We start from the raw sequence: 23,600 nt of genomic DNA on the forward strand, positions 1-23,600 counted from the left end.
TATCGCTAACTTTGAGTCTTCTGCGGAGCAGGAGTTGCGCCTTCAATCACGAACAAAAAACATAAAGCACTCTTTCTGCCCTAAACAACAAGTAGCAAGGCATTGTGTAAGGTATCAAGCTATCCGGATTTTTAACCAACTACCTACAAATCTAAAAGCCATTACAGATTATAAGATATTTAGTAAGCACTTGAAGATATTTTTATTGAGGGGGTGTTTTTACAGTATTGACGAGATCTTTGCAAATTAAACAGATTTTTACAAAATTATCATGCATGTAACTTTACACTTTTAATAATGACATTTTTATTACTTTATCTGTACTTTTTTTTTTTTTGGTTTAAGTGTGTTTTTGGAATTTTAATTATTGACATGTCCGGTCCCGCTGTTATTGTATAATTTTAATTATGTGCATGTATTAGTTTGTAAGATTTTTCTAACACAATATCATATTGTTATATAGAAATAAATAAATGAATGTAAATGAAATGAAATGTCCCAATGGTACAGTCACCTGCAATAATATGTTACTCTTCGAAGGCCGCAAAAATATGTGACACGCTCATACGGCTCTACCAATAAGATCCGGTCAGATATTTTTGCGGCCTTTGTTGTGTAACATATAATTGCAGGTGACTATACAAACAGCAACACTCCTAACTGTATTAATTTATTTAAACTTTATTGCACAACAAGGAAAACTGTACAAATGACCTTAATGCCAAAAGGCATTCTCTACCAGTCAACCATTGGGTCAACAATTGGATGGTCCTTATTACAAACGGCATAAGGTCCGCCGATGTACAGTTAACAGTGTGGTGGTACTTCAACAACCGATATTAATTCAGCACTTTCACCAATAACTCAAAAGGTCAGTCGACTGAGAAGTATTTTATATTATAAATAACCTTTAAGGCGACGGTAGTGGTGGGTAAAATATCAGATTCTGTCAATTTACCCCATTTCACACACAAGCGCACTTCACGCACACTACCTCACTTTACTGGGACAGGTCAGTGACCCATCATGTTTTTTTAAGATTGGACTTTTAGTTTAGTATTGACCACTAGCCTCCTTTGAGGGTAAAAGCATTCCATTTAAAGATGAAAGAGAAACAATGCATTTAATCTTGCTTTCCTTGTCTGTTCATGTCACACGTGACGTACCTATTTAATTCATTTGATTGTTGACTGTTTTACTACCTACTATTGCTTTGTCGAGATACGCGTTTTGTACAATTAAAGCGAATAAAACAAGATGTCATTAAGTCAGATGTAAAATGTTATTTACTACTCTATACGGTTTTTCATAAGGTGCAAAATCCATTCAATAGGAATTTAAATAAATAAAGTTTCAGCAGGGTGGCAATTCCATTTTGGCGGATAAAGCGAAACAGAATAGTTCTATCGAACCTGCTTACAAATTTTCACGAGAATCAGTTGAGAAATGTGATCTGCAAAGGAGAACATACAAAAGCATTTTTGCCCAAGCTGAAACGGAGACCTTTGCTAACGCTCGGCCAATGATGGTTTAGGTACACCTATAAAAAATGATTGTCCCTGCTGTAATTTTAATATCTTTATATTTCAACCGGTATAGTTTTACCTTCAAAAATAATCGGTATCGCTAAACAATAGCGGTACCTTACTACTTATACGTTCACGAAATCGGTATCTGCATAACTTGATTGTTAGTAAACTAACCTGGAAAATAATCTCAAAATCACCGAAACATTTATGTACAGTCCTGCAATAATATGTTACGTCATTAGCGCCAACTTTGCCTCCAGGGAAACTTTGCCCAAAACGACAATTTTAAACAAATTCGTTAATGTAGAAAAATTTATAATAGTTATGGCCACCCTGCTGTTTTTAGTAGAAAATTGGTTATATTTCTGACAAAGTATATGCCAAACTTGTGCATAACTTGACTTGGGAATTTTGAGTTTGAGCGAGTTGTCTAATATAGGGTATATTTCGGCGGGCTTAAAATTGATAAATAATGAATGCAAGTAGAAAAAATTGAGAACCCTTTGACAAATATTTCCGGGTTTCAGTTATAACACATGAAGCATAGATTATGTCTATTGAGATTTAAACTAATAAGGCCTAAATACACAAAAGTTTTAGCGGTGGGCAAAGTAATCCGGTAATTTGGCATCCATACCAACATTGCCCACCACCAAAAACGGATTAGGGTTGTCACTTTCATCTAATTTACCCAACTTCGCAAGTAAAAGAAGGTTATGTTTGTACACTAAAATAAGTTTATAAATATATACTGTATTTAATTTGTCTTATTATCCTTTATTTAGATGTTTTATCCCGTTAACGAATGAAAACACAACAAAAATCATATTTTTGGTCATTAAACTATTGTAACAGATTTTCTCAAAAGTGACAACCCTAGCCTTTGGAAAATGCTTAGGCGAGCCTTATTTGGAAATGGGCAAAAACGGGTAGGCAACATTGCCCAGCAAATTTATTTAAAAGTTTTTACACTTATCGCTAAGGGGTAGTGATGGGTAGGACATCAATTTAAAATGAGTTTGTATGAGTACCTCATTTTCTAAAATGAGGTGTTACAATGTCTTACTTCAAATGAGGTGAGGTACTAGCATATATTCAGCGTCAACTATTCCATTAACTCCAACGGCGACAAAAATATTTAATGTATATACATATTTATGTATTCATCACTTCCTTTATAAATAAATAAGTAGTAATATTTAATTGGAGTGCAATTCTGGAGGTTAAGAATAGAACTTTTAGGAGAAAGATAATTTTAGAATCAAACTAAGAACATAAAGTACCTAACTTAATTTGCTGCTTTTATGAAACTTGTTCTAATGTAGCTCTTTTTTATTGTTAGATTGTTTAGACCTCCTCCTTGCTACTTGATATAATTTTAAGTATAATAATCACTAGCGACCCGCCCCGGCTTCGCACGGGTTAGCAAATTATACACCTAAACCTTCCTCAAGAATCACTCTTTTGATAGGTGAAAACCACATGAAAATCCGTCCAGTAGTTTTTAAGTCTATCGCGAACATACAAACAAACCCACAAACAGACAGACGCGGCGGGGGACTTTGTTTTATAATATGTAGTGATATATTTCATAAGTACCAATTAACCATAAAACTACCACATTTTTAACAAACTAAGGAGAACAAATTCAATATTTTCACTAGTCATTATTATATAGAAGTGACTAACTTACCACCTCAGATAATTTAACAGTAATATCATCAATATGATAATAAACAAAGCACCATTCGCGCCTGCCGCACCGGCTACATTTACACTTCATTTTTTCATGCAAAAGGCACCAAGGAAGATCCGCGGGTATATTTACTGGCAAAAACTATGTCCATATTTTGTTATGATTATAAGAATTATCACTAGGTATTAGGTATTAGAGAACTAAAATTAACTAGGTAGTGAACGAAGTACGAACAAAATAAATATAAATATGTCATAATCATAACTTGACAGTTCGAAGCCGTTTACAAAGAATGTTAATAAAAAGTATTGCAAATTCAAATCGGTATAATTTACATCTACATTTTTATTTTACCTATGAAAATTATACTTACTTTTTATTTAATAAACTTGAAACTTATTGAAATTATCATAAATTGTGTACGCTACCGTATTATATTTCAATAATATTTAAGTTACTTAAGGGATTTCTGTTTCTAAGCAAGCTTCGTAAATGCCCGCCTGGTATACAGAGGGCGTACCGCGAACCAAGTTCGTCATGTTGCCTCCCTGTCACACTTACGTACGAATTTACAAGTGCGACAGAGAAGCAACACGTCGAAATTCGTTTTGAGACTGATTTCTCGCGCCATTTTGACACGTAAGTTAGGATCAAAAAGGCGTAAGATGTATGAAAGCTTGCAGCGCTTACGCTTGTTGTCTTTCGTGTTTAATTTTTAACGTATTTTCGGTGGTGACGCGAGGCGATATTGAAGTACGGCGCGTGTCTGTCTCACTCCCTCTTTGGGTATTTCTAATTCATTGTTTCATTTTGAAAGGATTGAGGTGTTCATGTCACAGAGAGGCGGTGAGCGGTACAAACTCAATGCTTTTCTCGGTGGACCTTTTGTCGTTGCAATAAGGTTTGTAGTTCGGCAGTTGACAGTGTGGACCATTACGTCCATTACTCATTTCTTCATTTGAGTTTTGAGTGTCGGCGAGCGGGCGACCACCTCGAGCGCCTCGCGCGATCCAGGGACTCTCTTGCGAGGTTATGAGGAGCGTATGAGTTTTGAAGGTCGCGAGTGAAATTGAATGGATAAGAGTTTTTTTAAATTTGAAGTGTGTGAATGATGTGTGTGGCAAGAGGTGTTTGTGATGCGCGCGAGTAAATGAGTAAAATGAAACCGAAAATGTATTTAAATTATTTTATACGCTAATTATCATTTAAATAACAAGGTTTTGAAACGATAATCGTTTTTAGGCTTCCGTACCCAAAGGGTAAAACGGGACCCTATTACTAAGACTTCGCTGTCCGTCCGTCCGTCCGTCCGTCCGTCCGTCCGTCCGTCCGTCCGTCTGTCACCAGGCTGTATCTCACGAACCGTGATAGCTAGACAGTTGAAATTTTCACAGATGATGTATTTCTGTTGCCGCTATAACAACAAATACTAAAAACAGAATAAAATAAAGATTTAAATGGGGCTCCCATACAACAAACGTGATTTTTGACCAAAGTTAAGCAACGTCGGGAGTGGTCAGTATTTGGATGGGTGACCGTTTTTTTTTTGCTTTTTTTTTGTTTTTTTTTTTGCATTATGGTACGGAACCCTTCGTGCGCGAGTCCGACTCGCACTTGCCCGGTTTTTATTAGTTTAATTTTATTTCTGAATCAGTTTTGGGTTATAAAATTACTAATATTTCTTTTGTCAAAAATATTTTGATAAAATATTAAATAAATATTTGCCGATTTCGTTGAAGAAATGTGACGTCACACCAGGGGGGAGGGGTTTGCCAAATGTGACCAAGTGTGACAAGGACGGGGGAGGGGTAAAAAAACCTAGAAATTCGTGTGACGTTATTAATGGATAACCCCTAAGTTATTAACAGGGAATGGTAGGATTGCCCAAAACCTTTAAGTGATCCTTAGACATCATCATCATATATACGAGCTGTATTTGAATACCAAATTGACGTGGGCAATGTTGGCGAAAACCCCGGATATTTTTTTATTTGCCCGCCCTCTAAAACGCAAAAAAATGGGTAAAAACACGATAAAAAAAATGTTTTCTTCACATAAACTGATGCGTTTGATCACAATGGACGTGCTGAGCAAAAAAAAGTCATATGATGTGATTTTTTTTGAGAAATTCGTGTTTAAAAAAAAAAGCGGGCAAAGTTGATGATAATGAGTAATGACGGTACCTACTCTTCGAAGGTCGCAAAAATATGTGACATGCTCTTATGGTTCTACAAATAAGATCGTGTCAGATATTTTTGCGGCCTTCGTTGTGTAACATAAATTGCAGGTGACTGTACATTTGGAATAATTATTTTATTTAGTATCAACGAAAGTTTCAAGTTTAGTACGAAAATACTTCAGATATGCAATATGCACAAAATGTAGACCTAATCGAAATAAAACTTTGCTTTTTATAGTAAATTTATAAAACATTCGATACATAGGTATACATAACAATAACCAGGCCACAACGCTATTGGCCTGTAAGCTTCATCTCGGTCTCCAAAGCCGCAAAAACTTGCTAGTACTTAGTGCTGGTCTAGCCTTTATTTTTTCTTGAAGATTTTCAGAGAACAGCACGTACACGCATTATACATATAGACGGAACGAACGGCATAATCATAATAATTTATTCGTCGCAATCCATGGTATTACAGATCTAGTTACAAGACTGTTAATAGGCAATATTTTAATATAAAGGTTCTATAATATAATACAAGATTACAGTTGTCATCAAAATTCATTGACATACAGAAGTCAAATACGTTTTTAAAATGACGCAAAATGATACCAGCATAATAAAAATTGATCCCAATCAGTAAATATGAGTCTTTAAACTTTTTTCATTTTAAGCGAGTTTTGAAGGAAGATAATACTTAAATTCGACTGTAATCGTATTATTTTAAGATAGTTTACTGCGGTTTTCAACAATAATGACCCGTAAATAACAGCAAATGAAATTTAAATGAGACGCGAGCTGATATTTATGTACCCTATTTTTTGAAATACATTTTATCTACTGGTATGCTTTCTCGTGTGCGTATATGATTTAATGTCAATATAATTGTCAAAAGCAAGAAAATCAAGCTGTCATTTTCATTTGAAGAAGTACACGTGTGCTCCGGTGTAGCCCCAACGGGCTGACTTGAAGAAGAATTTTGAGTGATGTCGTCAATGTATGGAAATTGTTCGAAAGTTTACATTAAAGATTGAATTTCTGTGTTGTCTTTGTGAGTAAAAATATAAATCGATAATAAATTGGTAGCTGAATTATCTAGCTTCCAAAATCATACAATAATTCAATTACTGTCAAAGACAAAATTGTTTTGCTTCTGTCTCAAACGGAACTCCATATTTTGATTTTTTGATACTTTTAGTGTCGATTTGTAGAGAATAACAGCAAATTAAAAATATAATGGCATAAAGAGTCGGTACACGGTTTCTTCGTGAATAAATTTACGTGTAATTTAATGCAATTATCAAACATTTATTGAACAAATTATGGTTACAAAGTGAGGTCTAAATCGAAAACGTCATATACCGGCCCCTTAACAAAAGAAATTGGCTTGAATACGCCATTTAAATGCCTTCATATGGTCATCAGACCATGACTATTCGACGTAAACAAGTAAATATTGACGTTAGGTATTACGAGTAACTGTCATAGCTTAACGTATGTCAGTACGGATATGATGGTCGTTCTTGTCTACGTGACAGCGTGATAAAACGGTGTCCGTCACTTTCTATCCCACGGTGTTAAAAAGTGACAGTTATTTTATCACGTGGATAAAGATGGATAAAGCCATCCATAATACGCCGGCAGGTGTCAATTATTAGCTTTACGGACACCTTCCATAATTAGCTTTATGGATGGTATATAGAGGAAGGACGACAATCTCTTATGGCAGAACTGTTGTAAAAGTGTCCAGCTGTCAGCTGTTAATAATATGTAGTTCCAAATCTTTCCAGAGTAGCGCTAGAACGTATGTATACACCGTGTTTTTTTTTTATTTCCGTTAATTTCAAGGGTGCATTCCTGAGCTTAAATCAAGTAACTTTCTCAAAGACACCGATGTTCTAATTAAGTCCATTTCGGAGATAATCCATAATTTATTTTTTTCCTATAAAGCCTCTACAAGCGTGTACACTTGCCTTAGGGCCGGCTTACATATTGATTAGTGTTTAGAATGAGTTCATACATTTGCTACTAAACTTAAGTACAATCTCGGTCGATTGATGTACGAAATGACATTGATATGTCACAGATTTCAATTGTTTGGTTGAGTTAAATGTAATGCCCGTGTTACAACAACGCTATATGCTACATTTAATTACTTTTTAAACAAAAAAAAAAACAAAAAAGAAAACAAAAAAAAAATTTTTTTTTGAAAATTAACTATGCCATTTAGTTCTTATAAACGTACTTAACTATACCCCGAAGTTAACGGAATTCAATAAAAACACGGTGTATAGGCCGCGTTATTGACGGAGTGAAGTGCGCTGTCAATAATTTGATTTTTTTTTGTCTAATGTTCTAGGTATCGTGGGGCCACCTATTTAGGAATTAGCTTGTTGAAATAAGCGTAATTCCATACTACTAATGGGGTTCTCAGAGGGCAAGTAAGCGAGTTACTATAGAAAATTCCCTCACTATACCTAGGTGTGCCTGTAATGTTGCAAGAGTTCTCTTTATTTCTCCAGAGATCCTTCATCAGATCCTGACCTGATAATAATTTAGGATTACATACTAACAAATATATATGTAAAAGTATTACCCTTCCAATTCCATCCAGCTTTCTTCGAGAAATCCTTTCCTTCGAAATGTTGCAGTAAACTCTGCTGCCTAATATTCTAGCTATGTTTTTGAATTGATTAACAACTTATACTTCTACCCCTACTTACTGGAAACACCATTCAATCTATTACCATTTCGAACTATGTCCACGAGCCACGTACCTTCAGAAACACCTGAATGACACTTAAGTATTACCGTGTCACTACAGGTTTCTCAGCTTAAAAGACCAGTGTTCGGAATTCCTTGTCTTATTTTCAATACAGGTTCAGCATGAGATAAATCAACTCCAGAACTCAGTGTTATTTGTATTTCTATTGTCATTACTGTAATTTGTTTCCGTCTACGGTGATTTCATTTGATGGTTTAAGATCGATTAAAGAGCCAGATACATACATAAGTACATATTTGTCCGTCAATAAGAACCAGGAAAACTATACTCATCCTTTTCTTTTGGGTGCTAGTACTAGTGGAAGACAAAGATAGTATGATTCTCTCTGTCTATGATTGAAATGAGACAGTCCTTTGACAAACTATATATTAATCACGCCTATTTCCCAGAGGGGTAGGCAGAGACCACGGATTTCCACTTGCTACGACCCTGACATACCTCTTTCGCTTCCTTCACTTTCATAACATTCCTTATACACGCTCGCCAGTTTAGGGTGCTCTTGACCTGGCCTTTCTTCAGGATTTCCCCGATCTGATCAGAGAAAGTCCGCCGAGGTCTACTCCTTCCAACTTCTCCCTTATACACTCTCTTTGTTAGCCTTCTTTCACACATTCTTTCCACGTGTCCAAACCATCTCAACATACCAATTTTTGTCACTACATCTTCGTTCACTACACACTTTTCCACATCTTGTAAGCTAGATCATAATTCATAACCAAACATTATCAGAATATCAGACAATGGTCGCTTCTTAAAAAAGTGGCTAGCCGAATGATAAGTACCAACATTCACTTTATTAACTGAAAATTCGACCTTATTGCAAGGTAATAAGCTACACCGGTGGACAATGTTGATGTTAACTGGATTTATTTGGCAGTGTCCGATTCATGACTAATCTAAGATCATTAATATTCGCATCCAAACTCCAAACTCACATCGGTCCGAGAACAACAGATCTTTTTAAAAGCGTAATGACCAGTGAAGTGATTCAGCATTGAATACTCACGCGATTTAAAAAGATCACACACTTGCTTAAGTAAGTACAAGTACGATGTACGATCATAAACTGACAGTGTAAAAAAAGCTGACCCGCCTTGTCTGGTTTACGCGACAAATTCAAGATGATCGCTGTTACGAGAGGTTTCCGATCGGCCACATCGCTATTTCTACATCAGGGTAATATCGAAGACTAAGGCGCGGTGCGAATGCAATTATTTTATACTCGATGTGTTGTATCCGCCATAGCGCCGTTTCAAACGAACAAACGTTCCAATCGTTCCATCGACGTTCGTTCTAAATTCGAATTGTTCCGTTCGATAATTCAATTGTTTTTGTTTTTAAACGGCCTTTGTTGTCTTATCACTAGTGATGTAATACTTTATCGGTCTTTAAACTTTCATTATGAATGAGAGATTGTTTATTTAGCATTATCTAGTTGAGTTTTAATCGGTATAAAAACGTGCTTTTAAGGTCATGCACTGCTGAGGTAGATAAGTACAGTACGGTTACCATAAGTTTGTCACTGACATAAACGCCGTCGAGAACGTAATTTACTTTCTATACATCTCGCTCGCACTCGCATATTAGTGCAAAAGGGATGGATAGAAAGTAAATTACGTTCTCGACGCCGTTTATGTCAGTGACAAACTGATGGTAACCGTACAGGTAACGTTTCCTTTGTCTAGAAACAAGTTATGTATTTAGGCGTGTATTTATGCTAAATGGCATACCACAGGTGACAAGTATGACAACATTATTTAGTTATACATGCATATACATTTGAGAAGCGTTTGAGTAGTATTTTTACTCGTTTAAACATAACAAATTAAATTCTCATTTGACTTTCCATTGATATTTGGTAACACTAACCGGTTTTTTCGGTGAATTATCTTTCTTAACCGCAAACTATAATATTTATGTGAATAACGATTACGACATCATAATATGTATATGTCACGATAAGCGTAACGTTGATAATATTTCAACAATCCCTTTCATTAATGAATGCATTCTTCAACAAGCTATTTATAGATAACGAAAAACGAAAACATACCAATCTCAATGCGAATGTCATTATTTTCATCAATAACACACCACTTTTCAGCTAAAAACTTCGCTCAGCGTTCGAATCAAATCGTATCCGTCACGAAACACGAATTAAGAGCGTTCCGGCAACTAAAATTATTGATTTAGTTACAAAACAACAAAAGATATAAAAGGACGGCGTCTCCCCTCCCGCGGTCGAATCGATGGGAACGATAATTGTCCAACAAAGCACACTCACCTTTCACACGAACAATCCGAGAGCACAACACAACACTTTTACACTATAAAACACTAGTTTTTGTGTGTTTTTCACTGGTTTTGGTGGGTAATTAGTGCGAATTATGAGCGCTGGGTCGCGAGACGCGCTCGGATCGGCGGCCGATGGCAAGATGGCTCCGCGCGACCCCTCCCGCGTTGCCCCCCCGCGCGCGTACGTGCAATGAAAGATAGGTAGCCGGTGTGCGCGGGGTTGTTGGGACGGGGATATGTCGCGAGATATGTCTCGAGCTCGACTCGATAAAGTCGATAAACCATGAATGCGCTATGCTGGGAATGTTCGCTTGTTTGCCCTGCCGACCCTGCCGTGGCTGCCGTTCTATAAAAGTGCCCCATCACGTTTTTTTGAGATTCGGGATATTTGGTTTCCTCTACTTAATATCACGAGCTCACTAATAGGAGAAAAACAAAAAACCTATTTTATTAGAGTTAGGCCAAGAAAAGTCTGCAGAGATTTTGACAGCACACGCAGTGCCAGTGTTATTTATACGTCATAGTTTCATAGAAGTATGACGTTTAATATAAAACATGAACTGCGTGTAGGTACTGTCAAAATATCTGCAAACTTTTCTTGGTCTAACCCTATCTTTTCCCAAATGTCTTACACCGTACGGAATGCATGGTATTAAAAATGTGTTTCATTTTAGGCCACATCTTATTACTACTAAACCACAACTGAAGATTTTTACTAAGTATGCCTACAAATGAGATTTTAAAGAATAACCTGTTTTTTGAGGGATAATGAGGTTTGTTTTTATATTTCCGTTGTTGTTTTATATTGTTAACCGTTAGATTTATTTTTCTTTTCATTATTAAACCTAGGACTTCAACATTTCTAAGGGTAATTTGCGTTATGTTTTCTCTGCCAACATATGACATGAAAATAATTCCAAAGGATCTATCTTGCGCTTGCATCCCATCTGCGAATCGCCGGACCTATCCCGCGACAGCGCGCCTCATCTATCCACGACACTTTTCCCTTCACACCGCTTTGCCTCAGATCGCCCCTCCTGTTCTCCGCCTAACCTTATACTATACTGCTCTCTTTACAACAGAAAAAAAACACCAATTTTCCAAATTCGAATCGGACTCTCTCGCTCGTAAGACGGCCGCCATTTTGATCGCAGATTACGATCCGCGTTCGACGTTTAAAACCTAAACGCTCAACCGTCGGGCCGTTATTACACTTTACACCGACGTATTGCACACTATTTTAGGCTATTTTTTTCTGTTCTTTCCAACGGTGCTGTCTATGAGCGCGTAGGTCGAGCGGTTTTCGTCAAAATGGCGGGTTTGTCCGTTTATATTGTATCGATTGAGCGTTTCTTTGCAGTCCAGTGTAAATGCTTGTTGTGGCGTTAGGTTGTCTCTTTCCGTGGCTACCTGGCCAGTTATAAGTAACGATGGATAGATAAAGCCCGGTTTTAACAATGCTTTCTGACAGTTGACAAAGGGGTCATATTGGCTTGTATTTTTGTGTCACTTACGACCTTTTTTGAACCGTCGCAACAGATGCGTGTTTTAACAATGCGACCGTCAAATTGTAAAAAAGTCGTAAGTCGCCTTGGTTTTTAATGCGGTTAGGTCGTTTTAGAACTAAAATGGCAAAAGTAATGCGTCTAGAGAGAATTATATCTAGTTTTATCGCTTAGTACGCAAATTCCAAGGAAACATTCCTATTTGTGGTAGTCAGAGAAATCCAGACACTTAAAAAATAGTTGACTCCACTTTTTAAATTATATAATATGCACATTGCACGAGATACTTATCTACCTATTTTTAGTCCGTAGGCTACGATATGTACGTAACCACTTACCATCAAGCGGGCCATAAGCTTGTTTGTTATCACTTAGCAGAAAAATATGTTGGCCATTAGTTGCTTCAAAATTATTTCAATTTATAAAAAAAAAACACTAACATAACGACTCTAAAAGCAACATAATTATCTGTCAAAAATATTTTTTGTGGTTTGTATTTTGTACTATTAGGAAAGCTATATGTTGTAGATAGGTACTTCCAGGTTTCTGTATTTTGAAAGTGTCAAATAACAAAAAATATCGATAGTTAATGACGAAAATTAGGTCCCCGCACTACTTAGGGCATACTGAAAATTCCTGGACTGGCCACTTATAAAAAATAAGACGTCTCATATATCAGAATCCAGAAACTTTCAGTATGTCCCACGTATTACCTAAAAACCTAAGTAAAGGTAGCATAATCCTGCCACAAAATAATTAAAATTCGAAATCGGTGACTGTTGTAGTATAACAGTGAATAATTCCCATTGTTGTTGTAATCTATTATTTTGCGATATTACTTAACCAGAATATTAAAAATTTATGTTTAGCTTTCAAAATAAATTAAATGTTTTTATGTCTATTATTTCAGTGAATTGTAGTAGCTAAATCATGAATTGCTTCTGGTTTTAAAGATAATTGGATTTTTTAAAATTATCCCGCTTTCGAAGTTATCCCATCCCATTGCACCTTACTTTATATTTAAGGTCAATGTGGCCAATTCCGTCATAGGGACAATAGGGTATTTGACTGCTAGTCAAATAATCAGTTTCTTTTATCGAACTGTCAAATCAATTTTGCTACTATGAACTTTATACCGGGTGTGGCCTGTAACACGAGCAAATAATTAAAACATAGATTGTAGATTGTAAATTTTACTTTTACTTTACTTTTACTTTTTACTCCTCAAACGGTGTAACTTTCGTTCAACAACTTTTAAAAATTATGAAGTATTTAGACTCGCTATTTTTCATACAAAATAAATATTATCTTCAATGGACACCATCGCCACGCCATATCATTGTGATTGACGTTGCTTGTCATGCCTTAAACATAACAAAATTCGCAATACATTGCGTCTTAGAATAAACTTTAAAGTGTATTAAAAATCAAACCACCAGTTATTTTTAAAAGTCGGTGAACAAATGTTGGTCAGTATGAGTACAGCCTACAGTTAAAATTTTTGCTCATATTACAGGCCACACCCGGTATGAAACACTAGCATGTGACGTCACAATCAAATTACCTACTCTATAGTTTTATACGGGTTTTATGATATAAATTGTGTCTAAAAATAACTGCTATCTACGTTTCTCTATTAATCTTCTGGTGCTTTATTTCATGTATGGAGTAAAATAATTTATTTTAAATACAGTCAAATACCCTATTCCGTAGGTACAACAAGGGCGTTTTACAAAAAATAGTACACAATGGATAATATCATCGACAAAGCAGCGATTGCTTTTAGTTTCGGCAATCAAAGCTGATGGGTTTTTTTCCTAATACGGTTAAAAAATAGGGGCTATTCCGTACACTAGAGTATATTTCTTTCTTTTAAAAAAAAGAAAGAAAAATACTCTAGTGTACGGAATAGCCCCTATGACGGAATTTGCCGCATTGACCTTAGCCGTTTCAGTCTTCTTTATAATTTATACATGTTAAATATCAGATTGTGACAGCGTCCGCCGCTTAAGGCCCCGTAGGTTCGTGTTCTCTCACTCTCACTGAGGGTAAGCGTGAGTGAGATGGATGTGCTGTATGCTGGTGTAATGTCAAATGCATGCCAGATACCAAGCCAAGCCCAGCCCACGTATAATATTATACTTGAGCAATACGAGTTTTCATTTACGAGACACAAGATAGGTCACCGCACAAAGACATCTTACCGCTCAAAAACACCTTATTGATTAACAAACCTACATGCAGCAACAAAACAAGCAATAGCTATGTCAACCTGTCAACCAGAGAAGCAACCATTTTACCCCGAGCTCCGACTTTGCACCGCTTCCCCCCGCTCACGCCATAAAAACTCAACCGCATAGACACGTGGGAGCTCAAGTAATAATGGACATGAACGAGGAGCAATGACCTTACGCTTACATACGTTTTCCATCAAACGAGCGCAAGACACAAACATAAAATCGAAAGGACGTATCTCAGTATGTACCTCATAAAGAGATACGACTTTTTGATGCGGAAGTAAAAACGATGGCTAGTTTGTTTTAAGGGTTAACATTATTTGACATGGGCATAATTTACAAAAAACTGTACTTGCAATTGGCACTTTAAGACTGAAAGCATAAGGTCTATATTGCAATGGCTTGGTTTGTGAAAAAGGGCAATCTTAAGGTAATATCAGACTTAACGGATTTCCACTGACTTGCTCAGTGTTCAGCGGTGTTCGAATTTCGAACTGCGGCTTGCACGGTTTTGTGTAATATGTGGGATTTTGAAGAAGCGGAAATGTTCTAAATTCAAATTTTACCCCGTTTTAATAAATATCTTATCGCTCTGATAATAAGATTGCTTTCTTATTGGCAATAAATTGGAGCTTGCAACTTTTATTTATGAAGTAAAGAGTTTGCAAAGATTTCTTTGCGGGCGGGAGAAATGTGAAACCAATAGTTATTAGTATATTTTAAGATGTTTCCGTTTGAAGGTGGCGCTTTATCGAGCGGTATATGTAAGTTGGTAATAAATGTAAGTTTTGAAGTGGTACTGACATAAGTGATTAGAGAATCGATGGTCGTTATTAATTATTGTAGGCATTGAAAGTAAACTATTGAGTTCAGGTAGGTACAGTCAATGGTAAAAATATGGGTGTAGACAACTTACTCAAAAATATGTCCCATGGTTCTTAATTCACTGACATAAGAGTTATGGGACATATTTTTGAGATGATTTGTACACCTAATTTTTACAGTTTACTGTACCTATGTTAAATGTATCTAGTTTGTTATTCAGTCTCTTGTTAGCTTAGTTCAATTATTATCATTTATGAGTAATCGTTAATTATCCAGCAATTTTTGCAGCATTGTTGGTTAAAAGCATCTGTATGCCCTACTCTAGGTGGAATAGATAATTAAGGGTTAATAACAGTAATATTAACCTTAACCAATCTTCTCCCTAGAAAAAAATTGAAGAAAATCCTTTATTTTTAACAAGCTTTTATTAGGTCGACCTTTTATGTAACTAACTATGTAATATGTAATCAAATCTTGGAAGTTAAATTTGATCCACTTCCCGGTTTCCGATTGAGCTGAAATTTTGCATGCATGTATATATTGGATGACAATGCAATATTATGGTACCATCGAGCTGATCTGATGTAATGGAATCTAAGGTAACTAATTTAACCATCTTCCAAGGATCGTAGCGTCATGAAAATTGGCAGCTGTATGTAGTTCTGATGACAATACAATAATATGGCACTGTCGACCTGATCTGATGATGGAGACAGGAGGTGGCCATAGGAACTCTGGGATGAAACAACGCAACCTAATTGTGTTTGGGGTTTTTAGAATTGTCTCGATGAGTATTAGTTGTCTGTCGTAAGAAAAGTACAGTCAGCGATAAAAGCTTGTACCAAAAATGAAATTTTTGCCAAAAACTTATTACTATGCTGAACCAAAATTGCTGGAAAATAAACGATCACTGATTATTATAGACCTACAATGAGCTCCCTGTCAAGGTTTTCGCGACCTATAGTACAGATCAGAGTGTAGTATAGTTCAGATATGTCCAAGCGGCCAAGGTGTTCACAAATATCTATACAAAGCCTCTATTATCATTATCAAGAAGTTAAAGTGCGTGTTCAGATAATTTTGAGCACCTTGGCCGCTCCAAAATATCTGATGGCGACTGTCCAAGTAAGTACTTAATGTACCGATAAACCCTTGGAGTTGCAAGCGTCCATAGACTACAGCAACTGCTTACGCGCAGTCTGTTAATCATCACCGTGGCACAAAATGCATTAGAATTATAGAAAGCGCGGGTAAACTTATTTGCGTCTATTTGGGCAGCCGTATTTTTTTTACAACTTTTTTTCTAAAAGTAACCGGAGACGGTTGCAGCTGCCGTTGCATACAGTAGGGTGCATATGCTTCGAGATCCATTAAATAAACTGAAAATCGTAATTCAAGGCCAAAAAAAGTAAGACAATATTGGCACTGCAATACATTGTTTGTAAAATAGTAAATTCCTGTTTATAAATAAACACGTTTAGATAATTTATTTATCGGTAATTTTACTCCTACGATTTTAAAAAGTACTTTTATTTACTTATTTTTACATAAATACAAGACGCGCTAGTAAAAAGTGGCAACATTGTCTTACTTTTTTTGGTCTTGAATTACGATTTTCAGTATAGGTAATTTCTTATTTAATTACACAAACGGACCCGTAGACCCGTTTGTGTAATTAAATATGTGTACAAAACGCGAGAGTTTAAAGTGTTATATAGGTAATTTCTTCTTTGTCTAATTGTCTATGACTCTATGCTATGGTTTATGAAGTTTTCAAACTTGGAAATAGTTATTTGTTTTAAATATTGTTGTTTAACTGCTCGTTGTTTAACTACTATTGGTTATTGATACCCATGGTGAAAATGAAATTATTTTATTAAATATTTTTTGGCACACTACTAAATATAACTTAGGTATAAACTGATGGCTCCTCTACACGATGGCCCAGCGCCGGCCATTCCAACTATTCCAAGGGACGCAGCCATGCGGTAGAATGAGATAGCAATATCACTTGCTCCTTCTAACGCAGCGGTCGGCAACCAGCGGCCCGCGAATCTCTCACTTGCGGCCCGCGAGCCTCCCTGGCTATTTTGTATGTAATATTGACAAATGACAATGTCTGATAAAGTTATAATTATTACCAGTGCGGCCCGCGTCCACTTCCTTAACTGCTATGTGGTCCTTGGTTGCTAAAAGGTTGCCGACCGCTGCTCTAACGCATAAATGCGTCCCTTGGAGTGGCCGGCGCTGGGCCATCGTATAGAGGAGCCATGAAATAGATGTAGAAGGGATTGGTCACTTTTTATTTAGGTATGACATATGACATCTGTTTCAGTTTATAATTTATGAGTAAGTACATACTTTTTTGTATATTTCTCCGCCAAAAACATGGTCACCCTGCTTCCCCAAAATGTGACAACATAGAATATTGGTTCCAACCAAAGATTAGCGGGCCCGTTCCTACCTGGTCTCGACAAGTCGACACGCGCTAATGCGGCCATATTGCTTTATATTATAACCGACTTCAGAAAAGATCCCTTCACTTAATCAAAACCATGGTTACCCTGTTACCCTAAAACGTGACAGCTTAGAATAATGGTCCCGTTCTTACCTGGCCCCGACACGCGCTAATGTGGCCACATTGTTTTATAACCGACTTCAGAAAAGATTCCTTCACTTGACCAGAAACATGGTTACCTTTTTACCCTAAAATGTGAGAACTTAGAATAATGGTTCCAAAGATTAGCATGCCCCGTTTTACCTGGCCTCGCCGACACGCGCTAATGCGGGCATATTGCTTTATAACCGACTTCAGAAAAGATTCCTTCACTTGACCAGAAACATGGTTACCTTTTTACCCTAAAATGTGAGAACTTAGAATAATGGTTCCAAAGATTAGCATGCCCCATTTTACCTGGCCTCGCCGACACGCGCTAATGCGGCCATATTGCTTTATAACCGACTTCAGAAAAAATCCTTCACTTGACCAGAAACATGGTTACCCTTTTACCCTAAAATGTGAGAACTTAGAATAATGGTCCCAAAGATTAGCATGCACCGTTCCTACCTGGCCTCCCTGACACGCGCTAATGCGACCATATTACTTTATAACCGATTTCAGAAAAGATTCCTTAACTTGACAAGAAACATGGTCACCCTGCTTCTCTAAAATGTGACAACTTAGAATAATGGCCCCAAAGATTAGCATGCCCCGTTCCTACCTGGCCCCGACACGCGCTATTGCGACCATATTACTTTTTAACCGACTTCAGAAAAGATTCTTTCACTTGACCAGAAACATGGTCACCCTGCTTCTCTAAAATATGAAAACTTAGAATAATGGCCCCATAGATTAGCATGCCCCGTTCCTACCTGGCCTAGCCGACACGCGCTAATGTGACCATATTGCTTTTAACCGACTACTGAAAAGGTGAACTTTTGACTAATCAACCAAGTTAAGGAAATATTGTTTTTACTGAACAGAATAAAATGAGGAGTGTCTTTACAAACGTCATAGAAATTTGACATTAATGATAACATTGCCACACTTTGCCTTTTTAGGTACATATAAAGAATGAATTCATTGAATCTAAGCCAGTGGTGCTGGTGGGCAAAGTATGAAATAACTATTAATATATGGCATTGGCCCACGATAATCGCAAATCAAAATATATTTTTACTGCATTTCTGGCCCTCCTCTTACATTTCTGTAGCTTTCTGGCCCCCCATGATAAAGTTAGCCCATCACTGATCTAAGCCTCTATTTGTCCTACAAATGTAGAAAATACAAAAGCTATTTATTCTAAAGGCCGCCTATGCCCGGGCCCGTTTGTACGTCTAGGTGTAGCTAAAGTATCACTATCTTTCATATTTCCACATGTTTAAATAAAAAAAAACTGGACATGTGCGAGTCGGCATCGCCCACCGAGGGTTCCGTACCTTTTAGTACCTATTTGTTGTTATAGCGGCAACAGAAATACATCATCTGTGAAAATTTCAACTGTCTAGCTATCGCGGTTCATGAGATACAGTCTGGTGACAGACAGACGAACAGTGGAGTCTCAGTATAATATTCCCGTTTCTACCCTTTGGGTACGGAACCCTAAAAAATCATAAATAGGCCCAATAAAGTCATTAAGTGCCAAAAAGGTGACCGTCATTACGTATATCGGTGGAAATTTGACACATAACATTTAAGTTATGTGTCAAATTTCAAAGTTAAGGTTAGAGTCCGTCTAAGTTAACTCTGCACCGATTTGGAGATTTAAAGAATAGCCTTAAGCCTATATTTGTCCTACAAATGTAGAAAACACAAAAGCTACTTGTTCTAAAGGACGCCTATGCCCGGGCCCGGGACATATAGCTATATAGCTAATATAGCTATATGTACGTTTGTCCGTCTAGGTGGGGCTGAGGTGAAATGTATCGTCGTCCATAAATATTGATTTTATGCGCAGCCGGCTTGTAGGGTTGCCACTGAAAGTTTCGGGAACTGGACCACAGACACAGAATAGATACAGTAAGCCCCGCTTAATACGAGTTTTTAACTGGTCTCTGAAACTTGCTATCACAATACTTAGGGCATACTGAAAATTCCTGGACTGGCCACTTAGAAAAAATAAGTCATCATATATATATATCAGAATCCAGAAACTTTCAGGATGGCCCACGTATATGCTACTTACATTTTTTTCACGGTTAATACGCTTTACCACATGAAATTTTGTCGTGGTGGCTGCCAAAGGGTAAAACGGGACTCTATTACTAAGACTCCGCTATCCGTCTGTCTGTCACCAGGCTGTATCTCATGAAGCGTGATAGGTAGACAGTTGAAATTTTCATAGATGATGTATTTCTGTTGCCGCTATAACAACAACCCGTGCAAGCTAGCGGACGCCCTTAAAAAAGAATTTGTTTATTCGGTAAATATTCGGCAGTTCAAACCGAACTATATATTCGGCCGAATACGAAAATTGAAAAATATGCCGAATATGCCGAATAATTACCGAATATTCGGCCCATCTCTAACCTGTAATAAGCAGTGATTGGACAAATCATCGCAAAACCATCAAAAAAATCATTTGTATCTCAAAATAGGACAAGATTTATTAAACTCATATTATGGACACAGTATCATTATAAAATTTCCAGATTATACTCAAAAACTGCAGTTCAAAATTGTTAAAAAAATTGTATCATGTTCCATACAATATTTATTTTTGCGATAAATTGTCCGAACTCTGGTAATGAGTATAATTTAATTGATCATAATAAAAAAATTACAAATCAAAATAACTCGCCGTCGCCAACCATAAACCGCAGAGTTAAGCCCGCAGGGATGTCACACGTCTAAGGGCAATGAGATGTGAGAACGAGACAGCACCCTCCCCCCGCGCGGGAGCGGGACAGCTATACCAGCCTCCGTCCGGCTGAGAGGGCCTCACTTTTATTGCTTTCATTGTATTTGGTCCATTTTGTAGCTAAGATCACTCTTAATGGGGTATTTTAAATGGTTTTAAGTAGAAATGTAACGAGAAATGGGATACATTAGGACTACTTTGGTGCATGCCACTGCTGGGAGCATAGGGTCAATGAACGTGATGAATCCTGCACCAAAATGTCTCTGTTTAGCCCAATGGTTGACTGGTAGAGAATGCCTCAAGGCGTTAAGTCCGCCATTTGTACTCTTTTTGTGTTCATTTGGGCTATAAAGTTTAAATAAATAAATAAATGAAATGTAACTTTAGGTAGCCTAAAGTTACACTTGAAAGCAATGATAAAATTCGCTTTGATTTAGAATCTTCATTCAAAAATTAAAAAACCACAAAACAATTCCACCAAACATAGCTCTAAGAAATACCACTCAAATCGGTTCACTCGTTTAGGGGAAATGTTTATTTGAAAACATTATTAGGGTCCAGTAACCAAAGGGTAAAAACGGGACCCTATTACTAAGACTCCACTGTCCGCCTGTCCGCCCGTATGTCTGTCACCAGGCTGTAACTCATGAACCGTGATAGTTGATATTTTCACACATGATGTATTTCTGTTGCCGCTATAACAAATACTAAAAACAGAATAAATTTTATATTTAAGAGCCAACGGGAGTGGTCATTTCTCCATACAAACGTACTCCTCGTTTTCCTCCGTGGTTTTTGAAGCTAGAGCAATGATTTTTTCAACACAGATTAATATTGTCAATATCTGTGTCGGACCGTTTTGCTTTTTTTGATATTTTAGTTTTTTAAGGCGCTAGATCCCTTCAAAAATGGCCAAAATGGCCTAATTGACTATGCCGCAATGAGAGGCGTGGCATTCAAAACTGATATCAATTAGCCAAAAAAGCAAAACGGTCCGACACAGATAATTTCATAATCATTTAGATTTCCAAATTTGGTTACGATTGGTTAAGTTTTGGAGGAGGAAACAGAGGAGTACGAAACCTCGATTTTTGAGATTTTTACTCAGGATTTTTCGCCTTGTCCTTATCGCAGCACTACTTTTAGGTGCCGCTTCCGTTAGCGAGGCGGGTATATTTACCTAAAATATTTAAAACCCAGCTCCTGTTTCGTCTTAAGTTGGGCTCTCATACAACAAACGTGATATTTTTTGCCGTTTTTTGCGTAATGGTACGGAACCCTACGTGCGCGACTGCGACTCGCACTTGGCCGGTTTTTTTAGATTCTTACGTAATAAATATCAAACAGGGGGGAGATCTATGGCGTTTTCTTGTGTTTTATTACATAGGGGTCAAAAACTTGAAAAAAAAAATTTACGTAAATAAATAAATGGCGCCCAGAAACTATATTTACATACAATATTAATCTTATCACTACACCTTATAAAACAAAGTCCCCCGCCGCGTCTGTCTGTTCGTGTGTTTGTTTGTATGTTCGCGATAAACTCAATAACTACTGAACGGATTTTCATGCGGTTTTCACCTATCAATAAAGTGATTCTTGAGGATGGTTTAGGTGTATTTGTTAACCCGTGCGAAGCCGGGGCGGGTCGCTAGTTATATTATAACTATAAGGATATGTATGTAACCTAACTGGTAGTGACGCCCGAAACTATATTTAACTCTAATACTAATATTATTATATTATAAGGATAAGTATGTTACCTAATTATCGGCGAATTTAGACAAGCAGTAACCTAAATTTGGACTATTTCCGGTGGAGCGATGGCGAGCCGAATTATACTTACCTACAGGTAGGTAGGTAGGGTCATTGCGTCAGTTCTCCGTCCAGTGTCTGTTTCCGTCCACTTGGCGTAGTTGCTACAAAGAATTGTATATAATTTGAATATACAGGTAAGGTTTACTCGGGTAATTCCGAATGTCGAAAACTGTCGGATAATTCCGAAAGAGACTTTTATTATGATGGAATTAAGGGTGATTTTCATCTGAATTTCGGAATTATCCGACATTCGGTAATACCCGAATACACCTTATATATGTAATTAGTATTTGGTCGGTTAACCAATAACTGTTATAACTACCCGAAAATGTAGGTACACAGTGTTTGTTTACTTTTATTTAAATACCTAAAGATACAGAGTATATAGGGAAGACTAGAGCTACTACGTTCAATACATTCTTAATATTTTTATCTCCATTCAGTAATAAAACCTTGAAATAGTCGCCGAATGAAATGGCACATACCTATACCGAGCCTATACCTATGTACCTACCTACGTATGTATTTAGATCAATATTTGCACAGCCATAATAATTTATATCTGACACAGGACATAAATAAGTGGAAAGAGACGGGATTAATTGCTGTAGTTTCGATTTGTACGGAAATAGCTACTCTTTCATCGTTAATTAAAGTACCTACCATTACACCATTACAAGTACAGAACAAAGACAAGTTAGTAGGATTAGGTATAGCCCGTATAGTTTGCCCACCATCCATACTTCTTAGATCTAAATATACGTAAATTCGTGTTTAGGTACACTTAAAAGCGACCTTGAATATTTACACACTACACAACTGCTCACAATCTTGAAATGTTAATAACATCGTAAACAAACGTATAAAATAAGATAATCGAAAAACAACCCAGAGGTCAATAGCTATTTGATGGCCAAAAATTGTAGGTTAGTTTTGACAATTCAAGCAAAAACATACACCTACATGTATTTTACGCAGTTATACTAGTATTATTCATTACTAACCCAGCGATAAATGTACCTAATATACGTTTACATTCACGATTATTAAGTAATTGCAAATTGCTGGGCAATGCAACACCGACGGCCGACGGCGAAGCATAAAGACTTACCGTTATTAAAATCCAAGTTAATCAGCTCAAAACATGCAGAGAACGGCCACAACTGTCTATTTTCAGGTAAATAGTCCACCAATACACAAAATAATCGTTTTTATGTTCACAAAAACCGTGTAATTGAGTCAGAGAAAACGTTTTGATGTTAGTTTCATCACAACAAGACACCGCCGACTCACAATCACAATGAATGAATGGATGATGGCGAATTCACAATCACATTTCACGGTTTGTTTACTACTTGTAGCGACATCTAG

The 23,600-nt window shown here is 36.9% G+C and overlaps 1 protein-coding gene across 1 annotated transcript in view; it reads right to left on the reverse strand.

The window, feature by feature from the left end:
* The window catches only part of LOC134802715 (uncharacterized), a 146,940-nt gene extending 136,202 nt beyond the window's left edge, over nt 1-10,738 (reverse strand). The window contains exon 1 of the mRNA XM_063775360.1: nt 10,474-10,738. The gene's annotated coding sequence lies outside the window, so the exon portion shown is untranslated. The remainder of the gene's footprint in view (nt 1-10,473) is intronic.
* Nucleotides 10,739-23,600: the final 12,862 nt, after the last annotated feature.

Source organism: Cydia splendana, chromosome 25 (genome assembly GCF_910591565.1).
Source record: "Cydia splendana chromosome 25, ilCydSple1.2, whole genome shotgun sequence".
NCBI lineage: Eukaryota > Metazoa > Arthropoda > Insecta > Lepidoptera > Tortricidae > Cydia > Cydia splendana.